The following is an 11,466-nucleotide window of genomic DNA, read 5'->3' on the forward strand; positions in this document are numbered from 1 at the left end:
GCCGCCACCCCGCCGCCGACCCTGCCGGACCCCGCCGCCCCCTCACCGGAGGTAGCCGCCGCCTCGCTGCCGACGGTTTTCCTCGAGAAAACCGTTCGGTTTTCCGCCTGGTTTTCATTTGTTTTTTTATAAAAGAAACCCTAGATCTGTTTTTTCTGGTTTAGTTTATTTAGCGGACGTTTGTCCGTACGTTCGTTTTAATGAATGGTTTTCGTCGTTTAGCCGCAGACAGAGAACGTTCGTTCGTTAGCCTGTTCGTCAGTTTTTCTTTTTCTCGGATTTTTCCGTGATTATTTCTGATCGCGATTTCCGATCTTTTTTTCGTTTTAGTTTATCTTTTTGCTCGTTTATCGGAATCAGGCGATTCAAGCGCCTAGAGTTTCGTCTCGAAACCCTCTTTCCATTTAATCAACTCAAACAAGTTTTTGTTACTGTAAAATTTGACTTAGGTCCAGATTAGTAAACGAAGTCTGTTTCTTTCGTCGTTTGACTTTCGTTGATTCGTTTGATTTGATTCTTTTTGCAAACCAGAGTTCTTAAGTTGAACTTTCTGGTTAGATCTCTTATTTGAGTTTTACCCATGCATTAGACGAGTGCTTATTGTATGCTTGTTTGTTTGCAATGGATTACCCGGAGTGCGCCGCTTGCTACTTCGAATCCCTAGGTTTCACGGATCATCAGCAAGGCAAGTAACACTTTGATCATACCTCCTTACTACCCAGTTTTATTGCATTAGATCAATCCTCAAACAATTTTATGATTAGGATCTGATTAATATGTGGGTTTTGGGAAGTAGATGAGGTAGTACCTATTACCTGTTTTATTATTAAACCCTTGAGAGTTACTTCTACGTTTGCTTATTGTCATGCTATGCTAGTAGACGTGGATTGGGTGAGTGTTTCCATGACAGATGTGAGATTGTTAATTAATGGTTTATTTTAAGGTGGCAACTTTAATACACATCTGGGCGGATTGAGGCACCTGGAGAATCCAGTGTTGCCTGAATTTTTGGAAATCCCGGGGTTCCATGTGACTTTTCCTATGGACCGCCACCCAGACTCAAAGGGATCATAAGATTATTCATGCTAGAAACTTCCGTGTGCAGCCACATGCTATTATGGGCTCTAGCGTAGTTGATTAAGTCGTGCCAACGCTTACAGTGGTAGACTAGCAGATGTAGGGGAAAGTAGGTGTACAGGTCTACCCAATCGTAAGGTGCTAGCACTTCTGAAAGACTATGTCTCGGTCATCCATTTCTCAAACACCATGTAGTGCAAGAAAACCAACGGAGGAGATCGGGTCTTATGGGGAAAAGTGCACAAACCTCTGCAGAGTGTATAAACTTATCATGGTTAGTCGTGTCCCCGGTTATGGACATTTTGAGTATCTAGTACTTGAATTATCAAGTGAATTCTCATCATGTTTCTCTAAATTAATATTGTTGGGTTTTAATGATGATATTTTAATTGGGATTGAGAATGCTGTCAACCATTCCCAATGTTTAACAACCACCATGATAGTTAAATAAAATTTATTCCTTTGCAGTAGGGAAAAATTGGCTTTATGCAAAACTATAACCATAGAGCTTTCCACCAACCATATATGCATGTAGTATAGCATATTTTTGTTCATTACTCTCTATGTGTTACATTGCCAGCATATTCCATGTGCTGACCCGTTTTCGGGCTGCAACGTTCATGTTGCAGACTTTTTAGACGACGAGTAAGATGCCTTAGGGTCGTGGTCCTATACTCAATGATGCCGTTGGAGTTGATGGACTCACTTATCTTCCAAGCCTTCCGCTGTTATCGTTATTAGATGGCCTTAAGCCATATTTATTGTAATAAGTTCTCTTTTGAGGCATTTGATGTAATAAGTGTGTGATTGCCACTCTGTTATAAATCCTTCAAGTATTGTGCGTGTCAGCATTACCGATCCAGGGATTACATTGATGCACACAGATCAGACTGTTTGAGGTCTGGTCACTACAAGATGGTATCAGAGCACACGCTGACTGTAGGACACGACCACTAAGCTAAATCCCTAGATCACTACTCTCTCTCTCTCATTTCTGATTCCTCATCTTTTCTACTCTCTTTTAGGATGGCGGATGCAAGGAACAAGTTCACGCAACCGGATGAAGATACACCCTTTGGACGACACCTGAAGGAAGTCACCAAGTACCTGAAAATCGGAGTGCCAAGCTTCACCGGGACCTACAATGCCACTTTACCTGAAGAGGAGTGTTGGATGATTCAAGTTCAAGTTCCAGGAAGGACGTTCATGCCCATCACTAAGCCCATAGAGTTTTCCTAAGTCTAGGAAAGAGCATGGCAGCCCACATCACAATGGGACGTATTGGAGAAGTTTACCACAAGGAGCTTAAGGATACTATCTACCAAATTTGTGGGCGCCGAGATGAGCAAGGGGAGATGATCAGCACCAGGAAGGACAGATCAATTGCTGCTTTCATTCAAGAGTTAAACCATCACATTCGACGCCAGGAGAACCAGATGTGCGCATGCATGATAAATCTGAAGAAGGCCAGAACCAAGATCACGGAAATGGAGGAAGAACTCAAGTATACACGCGATGGATATGAGGAGGAAATAGCAACACTAGTGGATAAGAGCGATGATCTAAAGAAGAAGCTAAAGGTATTCATGGGATTCTACGCAACTGGAGGAGAAGACGATGATTGCACCTGTCCAGAGAACTACATCATCATCGACGACACCGACTCGGATCCAGACGATAGCGATGATGACTATGTTGATGAAGCTAGAGCAGATATCATGGAGTCTTCATCGGAGCTGTTTTTATAGTCGACCACCATAACAGTAGTAGTACTGTTAGTATTCCCCCGTGTATCTAGTATAGTCTGAGCACTTTTGTAATGATAGTTAGACTGTTGTATGCCCTTGTTTGAATCGAATGAAGTGTTTTGATTGCAAGTTTGTCTCATGTGCATATGGGTAGTGTTTTCCCTCTAGACCTCATTTCTATTCTATATTCTCATCTTTTCTAAACCCTCAGATGCCTCCGAGATGTGACAATGGATTTGCTTTCCCACCGGAGCTCACTCAGTTGATCCAGCAGCAGAATGCCTTGATGCAGTTGCTAGTCCAGAATCAGAATCAGGGGAACAACAACAACAACCCACCACCACCACCTCCTGTTGATCACTTAACCCGTTTTCTTAGGCTGAATCCGGCGGTGTTCTCTAGTAGCACCGAGCCGATTGTTGCAGATGATTGGCTCTACAAGACAGGAAGGGAGTTGACCACTTCAGGATGCACGGATGCATAAAAGGTGCGCTTTGCCGCACATCATCTTGAAGGACCCGCAGCATCATGGTGGGAGAATTTCACAGCCACTTATCCTGTAGACACTGTCACATGGGATCAATTTCAGCAGGCTTTCCGTACTGCCCATGTTTCAGCAGGACCTATGGCCATGAAGAATCGTGAGTTTTGCAACTTGCGCCAAGGAGGACGGACAGTTGGCCAGTATGTGGATGACTTTAGTAAGTTAGCACGTTATGCCCCAGATGACGTTGCTGTGGATGCAGCTAAGCAGGAGAGGTTTCTGGAAGGACTGAATGATGAGCTGAGCATGCAGTTGATGGTAGCAAGTTTCAACAACTACCAGGAGTTGGCAGACCGTTCTCTTATGATTGAAGGGAAGCAGCAGCAGATTGAAAACCGCAAGAGGAAGTATGGACAAGGGAAGAACAATTCTGGAGCCCAGTAGAAGCCTCGTTTTACCCTGAACTCAGGAAGACATTTCCAACATACCCATGGAGGAGGTAGTTCGCACAACCATAGTGGCCCCAAGAATGGTAATGGGAATGGAGGAAGCAACGGCCAGAACCATACCAACCCATCAACACCAGCCAAGAGGGATCTGAGCCACATCACCTGTTACAAATGCCAGAAGACTGGACATTATGCCACTGAATGTCCTGAAGCGAAGAATGGTAATGGAAATGGAAGCTCTGGTAAGAAGCCAAACCCTTTCAAGAGGGTACAGGTGAACCACGTTAATGTGGAGGAGGTTGAAGCCCAGCCAGATGCAGTAATAGGTAAGTTTTTGGTTAAGTCCTTTACTGCAACCGTTATTTTTGGTACTGGTGCATTGCATTCATACATATCAAGGGGATTTGTGGATAAGTATAAATTGCCCACCAAAGTTCTTAGCACACCTATGTTAGTAAGCTCACCAGGAGCAGAGTATATGGCCAGTCGAGGTTGTTTTCGAGTGCCATTAAGTATAGGTAGGCATGTTTTCCCCTCAGATTTAATCATTTTGGAATCTCAAGGTTTGGATGTAATTCTAGGTATGAATTGGCTATCAGTGTATGGAGGAAACATCGATTGCGCCAGTAAGTCAATTTTGCTTACCACCCCAGAAGGGAGAAGGATCAAGTATGTATCAAGACATGAGCGAAGAGGATGCAAGTAAATTCCTTATCAGGAGTTGTGCAGGAGGAAGTACCAGTGGTGAAGGATTTCCCTGATGTATTTCCGGAAGAGTTGCCATGCATGCCACCGGATAGAGACATTGAGTTTTTGATTGAGCTCTTTCCAGGCACAGGGCCGATATCTAAGAGACCATACCGGATGCCTGCAAAAGATTTGGAAGAGATTAAAAAGTAGATTAAGGAGTTACTGGATAAAGGATATATTCGCCCAAGTTCTTCGCCTTGGGGATCACCGGTACTTCTAGTGGATAAGAAGGACGGATCATTGAGGATGGTTGTTGATTATCGAGGATTGAATGCAGTAACAATCAAGAACAAGTACCCACTGCCAATGATCAATGATCTGTTTGACCGATTGCAAGGAGCTAAGGTATTTTCCAAGATCGATTTGCGATCAGGATACCATCAGCTGAAGATTCGAGAGCAGGATATACCTAAGACGGATTTTACCACCAGGTATGGGCTGTATGGGTACACCGTTATGTCATTTGGTCTGACTAACGCACCTGCCTATTTCATGAACATCATGAACAAGGTGTTTATGGAGTGTTTGGATAAGTTTGTCTTGGTGTACACTGATGATATTTTGGTCTACTCGAAGAACGAAGAGGAGCATAAGGAGCATTTGCGTTTGGTACTAGAGAAGCTAAGAGAACACCAGTTATACGCCAAGTTCAGCAAATGTGAATTTTGGTTGAAGGAAGTTGGATTCCTCGGACAGGTTATATCCGGAGAAGGTATAGCAGTAGACCCCACCAAGGTTGTCACTGTAACAAACTAGGAAGCACCAACAACAGTTGAAGAGATCTGGAGTTTTCTTGGACTCGCAGGGTACTACCGGAGATTTATTGAGAACTTTTCGAAGATTGCAAAACCCATGACGGAGTTGTTAAAGAAGGATACCAAGTTCGTTTGGACTGAGGAATGTGAGGCCAGTTTCTAGGAGTTGAAGGAACGTTTGGTTACCTTGCCAGTATTGATTCTGCTGGACCAGAGCAAGGATTACGATGTGTATTGTGACGCTTCATGTCAAGGACTTGGAGTAGTGCTTATGCAGGAGGGGAGAGTTGTTTCGTATGCTTCACGATGACTTAAGCCCCATGAGTTGAATTATGCTACCCATGATTTTGAGTTAGCAGCCGTAGTGCATGCATTGAAGACCTGGAGGCATTTTCTCATAGGAAACCATTGTGAGGTGTATACGGATCACAAGAGTTTGAATTACATTTTCACACAGAAGGAGTTGAATCTCAGGCAGAGGAGATGGTTGGAACTCATCAAAGATTATGATATGAGATTGCATTATCACCTGGGAAAGGCTAGCGTAGTAGCCGACACGTTGAGCCGAAAGAGCCATGTCAACACCCTCATGAATGGAGAGTTACCGAAGGAGTTAGCCGAGGACCTTTGTGAGCTATGTTTGAAGATAGTTCTGAGAGGCTATGTAGCAGCATTGGAGATTCAGTCTACTTTGATGGATAAGATCAGAGAAGCTCAGAAGACTGACAAAGAGATTGCTGATATAAAGGAGAGGACGAGCCAAGGAAGAGCTAAGGGATTTCGTGACGATGAGCACGATACCTTATGGTTTGAAGATCGTGTTTATGTGCCTAATGACCCGGAGATCAGAAAGTTAATTCTGCAAGAAGCTCATGATTCACCATATTCGATTCACCCAGGAAATACCAAGATGAATTTGGATTTGAAGGATACCTTCTGGTGGACCGGAATGAAGAGGGATATTGCAGAATATGTAGCAGTTTGTGATGTATGTCACAGAGTAAAGGCAGAGCATCAGAAGCCAGCAGGATTGTTACAGCCATTGCCAATACCCGAATGGAAGTGGGATAAGCTAGGCATGGATTTCATTATGGGCTTGCCCAGGACTCGTTCAGGCTATGACTCGATTTGGGTTATAATCGATCGTTTAACGAAGGTAGCTCATTTCATCCCAGTGAAGACCACTTACACCAGTGCTAAGTTGGCAAAGATATACATGACCAGGATCGTATGTCTGCATGGAGTTCCAAGGAGCATTCTATCAGATAGAGGAACCCAGTTTACCTCAAAGTTTTGGAATCAGTTGCACAGAACTTTGGGTACCAGGCTAGAGTTCAGTACATCTTTTCACCCGTAGACTGATGGATAGACCGAGAGAGTCAATTAGATATTGGAGGATATGCTGAGAGCCTGTGCGCTAGATTATGGATCTAGTTGGGATGACAATTTGCCATATGCAGAGTTTTCCTACAACAACAGTTATCAATCAAGTTTGAAGATGGCCCCTTTCGAAGCCCTGTACGGAAGGAGGTGCAGAACCCCGTTGTCATGGGATGAAGTTGGAGACCGTCAGTTGTTTGGACCAGATTTGATTAAGGAGTCTGAACAGAAGGTAAAATTGATTCTCGATAGACTCAAGGTAGCCCAGTCCAGACAGAAAAGCTATGCTGACTCAAAACGCAAGGAGACAATTTACAAAGTCGGAGACAGAGTTTATCTTCGAGTATCTCCACTTCGAGGAGTTAAGCGTTTTGATGTTAAAGGGAAGTTAGCGCCACGTTTTGTGGGACCATACGAAGTTTTGGAGCGTATGGGAGAAGTTGCCTACAAGTTGGAATTGCCCGAAGGATTGATAGCAGTTCATGATGTATTCCACGTGTCTCAGTTGAAGAAGTGCCACGCAGAGATGGCTGATATCCCGCTGAGAGATACAGTGCCGCTAGAAGAGATTCAGTTGGACAGTCATTTGACCTATGAGGAGAAACCAGTCAAGATTCTCGAATATGCCAGCCGAGTCACCCGCAGGAAGGTTATCAAGTTTTGCAAAGTTCAGTGGAGCCACCACACCAAGGAGGAAGCCACCTGGAAGCGAGAGGAAGATCTGCCGAAGGACCACCCTCACCTATTTTCTAGCCAACCCGAATCTCGAGGGCGAGATTCATCTTAAGGGGGGTAGGTTTGTAACATCCCAAATTTTCAATTTGGAATGTTATACATAGATCATCATTGCATATCATATATTATTGCATTTTGGCTTGATCCTAGAAATTTCACGCAACTCAAGGACCCACAGAGAGAGTTGGGAATTTCGTTATTTTCATATTTGGGTTTTCTCAAATTTTAAAAATAGGATCATTTGATTTTATTTATTATCTTCAATTATTTCTATAATAAAATATGAGAGAGGGAATAAAATGACTTTCCCAAAAAAAGAAATATTGAGGATTTAATAAAAAATCAAATAAGATTTTATTTTGGAGTTTATTGCTATTTTATTTGAATTAGGAAAAAATGCGCGTTTTTCAAATTTGCATTTTGGCTCCAAATAAATGTTCATCTAAATCGGCTTGATTTTAGAAGTCGGGGAAATTTTATTTCGGGATTTTTGGAGTTCGTTTAGTATTTCTTTTATTGTTTTTCTGCTCGTAATGTTTAAAAAAACGAAACCGACTTTGGGCCGTGTTCGGCAGGACTCCGCCTGGCCGGGCCTTTATAATGCGCCGCCCGAGCCCACCCAAGCCACCAGCCCGCCCCGCGCCCAAACCCTAACCGTAAGCCGCCGCCGCCGGATCCCGCACCGCGCCGCCCCACCGTCGACGCCCCATGACGCCGCCGCCGACCCCGCCGAACGCCGCCACCCTGCCACCGACCCCGCCGGACGCCGCCTCCCCGCCGCCGACCCCGCCGGACCCCGCCGCCCCCTCGCCGGAGGTAGCCGCCGCCTCGCCGCCGGCGTTTTTCCGCCGGTTTTTCGTTCGTTTTTTTTTAAAACCTAGATCTGTTTTTTCGGTTTAGTTTACTTAGCGGACGTTCGTCCATACATTCATTTTAACGAACGGTTTTCGTCGTTTAGCCGCAGACAGCGAAAGTTCGTTCTTTAGCCTGTTCGTCAGTTTTTCTTTTTACTGGATTTTTCCGCGATTATTTCTGATCGCCATTTCCGATCTGTTTTTCGTTTTAGTTTATCTTTTCACTCGTTTATCGGAATCAGGCGATTCAAGCGCCTAGAATTTCGTCTCGAAACCCTCTTTCTGTTTAATCAACTCAAACAAGTTTTTTTACTATAAAATTCGACTTAGGTCCAAATTAGTAAATGAAGTCTGTTTCTTTTGTCGTTTGACTTTCGTCGCTTCATTTGATTTGATTCTTTTTGCAAACCGGAGTTCTTAAGTTGAACTTTCTGGTTAGATCTCTTATTTGAGTTTTACCCATGCATTAGATGAGTGCTTATTATATGCTTGTTTGTTTGTGATAGAGTACCCGGAGTGCGCCGCTTGCTACTTCAAATCCCTAGGTTTCACGGATCATCAGCAAGGCAGGTAACACTTCGATCATACCTCCTTACTACCCAGTTTTATTGCATTAGATCAATCCTCAAACAATTGCATGATTAGGATCTGATTAATATGTGGGTTTTGGGAAGTAGATGAGGTAGTACCTATTACCTGTTTTATTATTAAACCCTTGGGAGATACTTCTACGTTTGCTTATTGTCATGCTATGCTAGTAGACGTGGATTGGGTGAGTGTTTCCATGACAGATGTGAGATTGTTAATTAATGGTTTATTTTAAGGTGGCAACTTTAATACACATCTGGGTGGATTGAGGCACCTCGAGAATCCAGTGTTGCCTTAATTTTTGGAAATCCCGGGGTTCCGTGTGATTTTTCCTATGGACCGCCACCCAGACTCAAAGGTATCATAAGATTATTCATGCTAGAAACTCCCGTGTGCAGCCACATGCTATTATGGGCTCTAGCATAGTTGATTAAGTCGTGCGAACTCTTATAGTGGTAGACTGGCAGATGTAGGGGAAAGTAGGTGTATAGGTCTACCCAATCGTAAGGTGCTAGAGCTTCTGAAAGACTATGTCTCAGTCATTCGTTTCTCAAACACCATGCAGTGCGAGAAAACCAATGGAGGAGATCGGGTCTTGTGGGGAAAAGTGCACAAACCTCTGCAGAGTGTATAAACTTATCATGGTTAGCCGTGTCCCCGGTTATGGACGTTTTGAGTATCTAGTACTTTAATTATCAAGTGAATTCTCATCATGTTTCTTTAAATTAATATTGTTGGGTTTTAATGATGATATTTTAATTGGGATTGAGAATGCTGTCAACCATTCTCAATGTTTAACAACCACCATGATAGTTAAAAAAATATTCCTTTTTAGTAGGGAAAAATTGGCTTTATGCAAAACTGTAACCATAGAGCTTTCCACCATCCATATATGCATGTAGTATAGCATATTTTTGTTAATTATTTTCTATGTGTTACATTGCCAGCATATTCCATGTGCTGACCCGTTTTCGGGCTGCAACGTTCATGCTGCAGACTTTTCAGACGACGAGTAAGATGCCTTAGGATCGTGGTCCTATACTCAGTGATGCCGTTGGAGTTGATGGACTCACTTATCTTCCAAGCCTTCCGTTGTTATCGTTATTAGATGGCCTTAAGCCATATTTATTGTAATAAGTTCTCTTTTGAGACATTCGATGTAATAAGTGTGTGATTGCCACTCTGTTATAAATCCTTCAAGTATTGTGCGTGTCAGCATTACCGATCCAGGGATGACACTGATGCACAAAGATCAGACTGTTTGAGGTCTGGTCGCTACAATCTGGATGGGTGGCAAAGAGTTCATCGTTCTGCGAGCTCCATAAGAAAAAGATGGCATTGAAGCCAGTGCACTTTGTTTCACAGAAGAGTGGTGAGGATAAGCATATGCATAAGCAGAGAAATTCTTCGAGGACTTGTGGACATAATGGTTTGAAGAATAATGCACATATTCATGACCCTTAGACTTTTCATGCAAAACAGAAGTGTTAGCACGATGATGTTCATATGTGGATTTTGATCCTTGTGAGGAATTTGATCCATATGAAGAATTTGGTCCATATGAGAACTTGGATCCATATGAAGATTTAGATCCATATGAAGAATATGATCCGGGGTACCTATTCTTCATGGGTGGTGTCATGATGACATTCACCTGAAGATTTTCAAGGCATCTTTTAGGAACCCAGAGTTTCTTCATAGGTGGACCGTTCCTGCAGTTAGTTACAACATATTGAGCAAATACTTCACCATTTTGATTCTTAAACAACTTATAGTTGGAGTCAAATGACTCATGAGAGGAATATGAAGAATCACAGGTAAAGCCAGATAAAGTGCATGGATCTACAGGAGGTCCTTTCGCAGCAACCCATGAGGTTTTGGGATACTACTCAGGTTTCCAGTACGTCCCATCAACATTGAGTTTCCTCTCAAAGGCAATACCCTCTTTCCTAGGGTTCCTGATCAAGATTTGCTTTTTAAGCACATCACATAGAGTCGGATGCCCTTCAGGCTTTTGTAATTGCCTGTCACATACAATTCCTTCAGACCTGCATTATCGTCAGTGATACTTGTGGTATCCTCAGATGAGGAATTTGTGACCACAGAGACAATTGAAGAATTTGCAGCAATAGAAGCATTTGAACATTCAGGTGATGAATTAGCAGATTCCCGTTCAATGCATGTCAGGCATGGTGGAATAAACTCTTCCTGAGCGGAACTGATCTGTTGAGCAAGCAATGAATCGTTTTCCTTCTGATGATCTTCATACCTCACTCTTAACTTCTCAAGGTCTTGCTTTCTCTGAAGAAATTCATAAGAAAGCTTCTCATGATCAGTTAAGAGAGTGTTATGATGATTTTGAAGGTTCTCAAACTTCGTTTGAAGTATTTAATGACTATCGGTGAGAGATTTGGTTCAATTCAATTCCTCACCCAACATGTCATTGCTTCTGTCTAGCTGATTCTGAATCTTTTCTAAAGCCTTATGCTGTTTAACAGAAATTCTAGCAAGTTTGGAATAGCTAGGCTTAAGATTGTCATTAGATTCATCCTCATTAGAGTCAGAGGGGGAATGTTTGAGTACCTTGGCACCTTTTGCCATGAAGCAATAGGTGGGAGCATAGTCATCAACGCTTTTGTCAGCAGA

This window comes from Triticum dicoccoides, chromosome 3B (assembly GCF_002162155.2).
Source record: "Triticum dicoccoides isolate Atlit2015 ecotype Zavitan chromosome 3B, WEW_v2.0, whole genome shotgun sequence".
Taxonomy (NCBI): Eukaryota; Viridiplantae; Streptophyta; class Magnoliopsida; order Poales; family Poaceae; genus Triticum; species Triticum dicoccoides.